We start from the raw sequence: 6320 nt of genomic DNA on the forward strand, positions 1-6320 counted from the left end.
TGATTTGGCATACAGCAGCGGGCCTTTTTTTTTTTTTCTTCCATGGAGTTTGTTAAGTTTACAAACCAGATGGAATCTGAGCTAATGAAATTGCGCGATGATACCAGCTTGCCGTTGGGCTCCTCGTAAAGTCTTTAACCAATTTTAGATTGGTCAAAAATTAGATTTTTTAATTGATGATGCCTTGACGAAGTAATATCTGTTAGAAAAGAAAGAACAGAGTAGTGGGATGCATTGTCTGATGCAGAGTAGATGTGTGGAAGAAGTACGCCATACTGGCTGCTCCTACGGGCTGTTTAGACATGTGACATGGATACAAGTTTACCTCTTTTTCATTTTTTATCCGTCCCTTGCGTTCTTTAACTATTCGCCATCCCTTTAACCATTCCCTGCAAAGCCCTCTTACTATGTCCCTTTGTTTTAATCATCTTCTTTGAACATTTAACTACGTGTTTTTCATAATTATCTAAAGACAATTTTGGTGAAACATGTCAGGAGGTTTTTAATACATACATTTAAAAATACATGACCAGAAACTAGAGCTTCAACGATAAATTGGCTGATATTTGGCATATTGTATGTTATACGTAGAAAAAAATTTCCAGTACAGAGATGCCAAAGATGTGTTTGAGTACTTTTACAAATAGTATCACAATGACAAAGTTTGTCCACCAGAGAGCAATCGGCCAGTAGCTCATCACAGGATTTCTTAAATTCTCTAATCTTGAGATCGGTATTGGCCTTTAAAAATGTAGCATTGTTCAGAAAAACTTTGCCAGAAAACCCCTGAAATTGTAGGTTATAATGCCTTTATTAATGTTGGACAGCAGTTTCAGCACACGTAGTGATTTCAAGCATTGCTTGTTAGATTAGGCATTTAATGAACAGGGAGACAAGGCAAAGTGACGGTAGCAAATATAAATTACTTGAATTAACCTCATGCAGCCACACAACCACCCGCTTTTTTAACTTGCTAAAGATTCATCCGAGATGTTGCCACTGTGACCATCACCTGTCAGGATTTCATTGACCAGTATTTGGTCTTTGGTCCACACAGCTGAAAGATTCAGGCTGCCTCCCCAGACCCCACAGAGAAAGAGAGAGAGCAGAAGAGGATTGCTTAGAGCTGTTGTAGCCCATCATCACCTCTACAGATAAAATGAGGCTACGGTACCAGCAACTAGCCTCTGCCAAACCTAATCTTAGCCCCTTATCAGTGACAGCGACATCCCCCCACTACAGGGCAAGAAAAAAATGTACATCACAAAGTGCTTGGATTGGCTCCTATTTGTGCTTGAAAGATAGATCAAGGGAGGAATCATTTGTATGTGAGTACTTGCCTGTGCTGTTATTTTAATAGGTCTGTGCTTTAGTTGCTACCCTTTCATGTTTTAGATGTAAAGATGTGTTTTTCCATATCATATATACCACTAATCTTATCACATTAACAATTTACTTTGTTCTGATCCCTAGCTCCCCCAACCCCCACCCTCACACACACTTATCCTACCCTAGAGCCCAGATAGTGGGAGAGAGCAGCCGGGTCACAGCGATGCTCACTGGCTCTAATAAGTGTGACCAAGAAGGGTTTGACACTCCATCATCTCTGGGTCCTCCAAAGGTTTGAGGGATGGGGGTGGACGGGGGCATGTGGAGCCAGCAGTTTCCAGGCCAGCCACTCAGCAAGGTTAATTACTATACCAACCAGAGGCCCTTTCCAGAGATGGTCAGTGCCCTCGTGACCCATGCTTCATTCGTTCACCTTGCTTTTTTACGCTTACCTGAGTTTTATCATGTGGTGCCCCTGAGACACCAGAGTTCGCAGAGCCCTGCAGGTTTGCTCCTCGGGTGCTCATTTTTGAGGAGTGCAACTTTCTGCTCTGTTGCTGACAAGGCTGTTATTATCTGAGATAATAGAGGAAAGAGGGGGGGGGAGACAGGCACAACATGTCAGTCATCTTTTTCCTGCTTGTTTCATGTGGACCTAATAATTCTAATGTATCACAGATACGATATGCATAACTGCATCATTTGCTCGCTTTGCACAATCCCAGGGATTTGGTATCCCTGCAATTACTGTGTGTATTTTCTCATCACTTCAGCTGTCAGATAGGAATATGGTATAGTCAGTTGCAGATAGGTAAACTGCATATGCCCGAATCTCTACTCCACTTGGTAAAGGCTATGTAGTCTTAAGGTACATGACAAAAGGCGATTTCCTTTGTCGTGGCAATTTTGCAATCCCACTCTGACAATGAGCAACGAGACAAACATCTCTTAAAGCATTGTCACACTTTTAATGCTCAGAGCATGGCACACAAGACAAATGTTAGTTTGTAATATGCACACAGATGACAAGCTGTTCACTTTCTATATATGTTGGCTCTGTCTTCCCTAGTGGTCAAGACCTTCCGGCAACATCCCTCTGTGAAGTCGCTCAAGAGTGTCTGTATGTGGTCTCACTTTATGTCTTAACACCTGGCCAGTTGTTACTTTTTTCTGGCAGTAGTGAGGACTTGACACCCGATCAAACAGGTGCAATAAAGGTATTCAAACATGATTACATGTGTACTCCCACATGGGCTGAGCATCCCCTGAAAGATTAAGGCTGTTTGATTTTTATTTGCGCTCAATTAAAAACGAAATAGTTCAGCATTTTGTGAAACACACATTTGTTTTCTTCCTTAGAGTTGGATGAGAAGATTGATATACCACTCTCATATCTGCGCGCTAATTATGAAACTACTGCCCGTTAGCTTAGCATAAGCCCTGGGCACCAGAGGAAACAGGCTCTATCTGAAGGTGACATAAGACATTATGGTGGAACTTCAGTGCAGTACCCAAAACACATTACCTCCTGGGGACCAACTAAAGTATGGAGTTAAAAAATTGAAGTGTAGGAACAACAATTTGTCTTTATGCTAAGTTAACTGGCTGTAGCCATATATTTACCACAGATATGAGAGTAGTATAGATAGTCATGTAAGTCTCAGCAAGAAAGCAAATAATAGTACTCCCCAAAATGTCAAACTGGCATGTCCTTGAATGGTTATTCAAATTACAGAAACGGTGTAAATAAAGTGGATCTGCAGTTAGCCCTCATATCAATATATAAGCTGCTTTGATCACAGAATACTGGCTGCCCTACTGCTCTTTGTCCCATGTGACCTACCACAGTAGTTTCCTGATATCCTGGAGGCAAAACTGAAACTGACTGCAACAGCAACAACAACAACAACAACATGGCTCCCAAGGCCCTGCTGGGAAGACAGGCCCGCAAAGTCGCAGGGTGTTGGAGGAGCGTGAGGTTGTGGACGTCCGATAAGCAGAAAGGCCATGCTGGGGGTCAGCTCGTAGCCACGGCATACAGTCAGATCTCTATTAAGATATGAGATGGTGGGCCAGTGTGATAAGAGCCGATAGGACCTAGTGATGTGATATCAAGGATGGGACACAAGCTGCAGACGCCACTGTCCCCAACCAGCAGAGAAATCATGGTTGGGCCGAACTTATCCTGGGTGTTGGTAGGAGGTAGTCCTCACTTACCTTGATTCAAATTTCAGTATTTGGGCAATTCCAGAAAACAAACAAAATGGCAACATTTCGACGTTTTCAATCTTCTGTATTAAAAATATTCTTAATACCCAGATAAATATCTGAATATCACCTCAATAAAATAACATAATGTTTAAAAGCTTTAACAAGATTCAAACCGGAAAGGATGTAGGTTGATTTTTGGTACCATATACAGTTGAGTTATCACAGTCTGCTGCAATGCATCACTGTAAGAAGAGCTCTTGAGTATTTGTTCTTGATTTCACTTGGTTTGAAAGAGCATTTTCTCTAATCTCTTCCAAACAGGAATCCCTTCATTGTATAATCTTGCACAACTGTTGCGAGGCAAAAATGAGCACATAAGTGGATATTAATGAAAAGATTTATTCAGAAAAGTACGCTACTCTGGTATTTCAACAAAGTTCAAGAGTCTCATAGATCATTGCAGTTCAACATTTCCCCTCAAATGATGCAAGAGTACTTGTTTGCTACAAAAAGATTGTAGCATTATTAGTCATGTTTAGTCAAAATAACGAAGCGGTCCCAGCGTTCTTGTTACAGTTGAAAGCAGGGTATGACAACAATGATAACTGTAACCAGTATAGTAATATTAAGTCATTTTAAATACAAAATTATTCACTAACATATAAATTACACTGAAGTTTTTGTTTATTCAGAATGGTTGGTAAATGAGGCTGGTGCATGTTTTGTAATGCAACGCTACAGTATTCACAAATTGTTCCTCGAGCTTCTACTGATGCTCAGCTAAAGTTATTTTAGTGTGTTGTAGAACGGATTATGAGTCATAGACATGTAAAGGGTTAGGTGCAACAGAACTCTCAGTGCTGTGTTTGAGTGAAACACTACTACCCTGAGTATGCTGTGCAGCTTTGATCAGTATCAAAAAAAACAAATGAAGAGCTCATTTGCCAAAACAATCCAACACCAGTTTAATTTATGTTCCCTGGAGTGCAGTAAACATTTAAATAAAATAAGGAAAATTAATGACAGTGGAGATATATGTTTCTGCAAATGAACTCTTCAAATATTAGATCGGATTTGGATGACAGATACTCAAAATTAAATAATTGTGATCAAGATCAGGAGTAAGAAAACACGATCAAGACAGTCCTGCTTTTAACTGAGCTTTGTTACTTTCCAGCAAGAAATGTCACAGTAACTTTCAGCAGAGGATCTGGCCCAGGGGCCCCCTGAACCCTCGGACCCCTGGTGCCTATGCCGTTCCATAACCCATCAATGCTCCAGTGTTGTATGAAACGGGGCATAAAAACATCCCTTCTGTCCAGGTCTTTAAAGCTAGCGCTTTTTTTAGTGCAGTTTGAGTTCCATGTAGCAATATTCTAAATGATTAGTCCCCAGTATTGTCCATGCTCTCACCGCCAGCTCTGCAGCTATGTTTGCCAGAGCTATTTCATACACAATTGGACTGCTACTTAATAGCCTGTGAAAAAGAGACAGACAGAACGGTGGAAAATCCCCAGTATTTTAAATTATCCTTGAATATTTGCGCATTATGACTTTGTTGTAACGTTGACTTCTCCTTAACCATCACCATCAATCCCCCAGCTATAAGCAATGAGCCATTTGCCATTATGCAGCTTGTTAGCAATGTCCAGGCTGTGTAATTACCTGTGTCAACGGCAATGATTGTCTTCGGTGACAGATTATTCATCACTTTATAATTGTAGAGGTTGAGAGAAGGATTTTGGCTCTTCAAACGGAGCTAGAAGTAATACAAAAAAAAGTCATGCTCATCACTTTTCCTGATTGCACGTTCCAGACTGGATCAAGTGTTTGTCCATGTCTACAGAGTCCTATACACTACAGTCCTGATAAAACAAGTTAAATACTTCCTGTTCATTCTGGGTGGAACTTTAACATGCATCCAGCATTTTGGAAAAATGTAAAAATAAACTAACAAGTAAACAATACACTTACATATAAGATTTGCTTAATTTTCATGTGTTTTTTGGTTGTTTGACCAACTCCCACATACAGATGGTTGATAACACCCCTCTAACCTATGGGCAGTCTAGCTGGAGACTACTCGCCCATATAAGGTTGAGGATGAGCAGTAAAATTGGGTGCCAGTGTGCCAATACACATCCTCATGGAGGCCGCCAGAAACGAAAACTCTCACGTTAAAGAAAATGAGTGAAGACAGAGAGCGGACGGAGACATTAATACGACTTAAAGACCAATGATCAAATTATGTCATTCAAAATATAATGTGTATTTCATTTATTGTTGGTTTTGACTATTAAGATTTTTTATTTTTATTTTATATGTTATGTAATTGTGTGGCATTCTGTTGCATTGTTACTCAGCACATCAAAACTATAAGATCACTTAATTTCCACTACGAAAAACAGAATATGTGGTTGCGTATTTATTCTTTAATAACAGGACTATTCATTAGTTGCTAAATTTCCCCACAGTAGGGTCCCAGTATCACCATGGGTCTATGAGGGGGCTGTTTCACTCCTTCAGAGGAAAAAGTAGCTGAGATTTAATATGCATCAAGTCATAAGTACAACAACAAAATTATTTCAGACAGGTCGCTCTTTGCTTGAGGAAAAGACCTGCCTGTACTGCAGTGAGGCTGAAGCTTTGGACTGAAGGGGGCGAGGCAACAGTGGTGCCTGTGTGTGTGTGTGTGTGTATGCTTGTTTGGCGGGCACATCATCATCATCCCGACCCGCAGAGGACCTCCAGCATCCTCCCCCTCCCCGCATCCCTAAACC

This window comes from Micropterus salmoides, unplaced genomic scaffold (genome assembly GCF_014851395.1).
Source record: "Micropterus salmoides isolate LMB-PRFRI ecotype aquatic unplaced genomic scaffold, ASM1485139v1 Ms_hic_scaffold_2, whole genome shotgun sequence".
Taxonomy (NCBI): domain Eukaryota; kingdom Metazoa; phylum Chordata; class Actinopteri; order Centrarchiformes; family Centrarchidae; genus Micropterus; species Micropterus salmoides.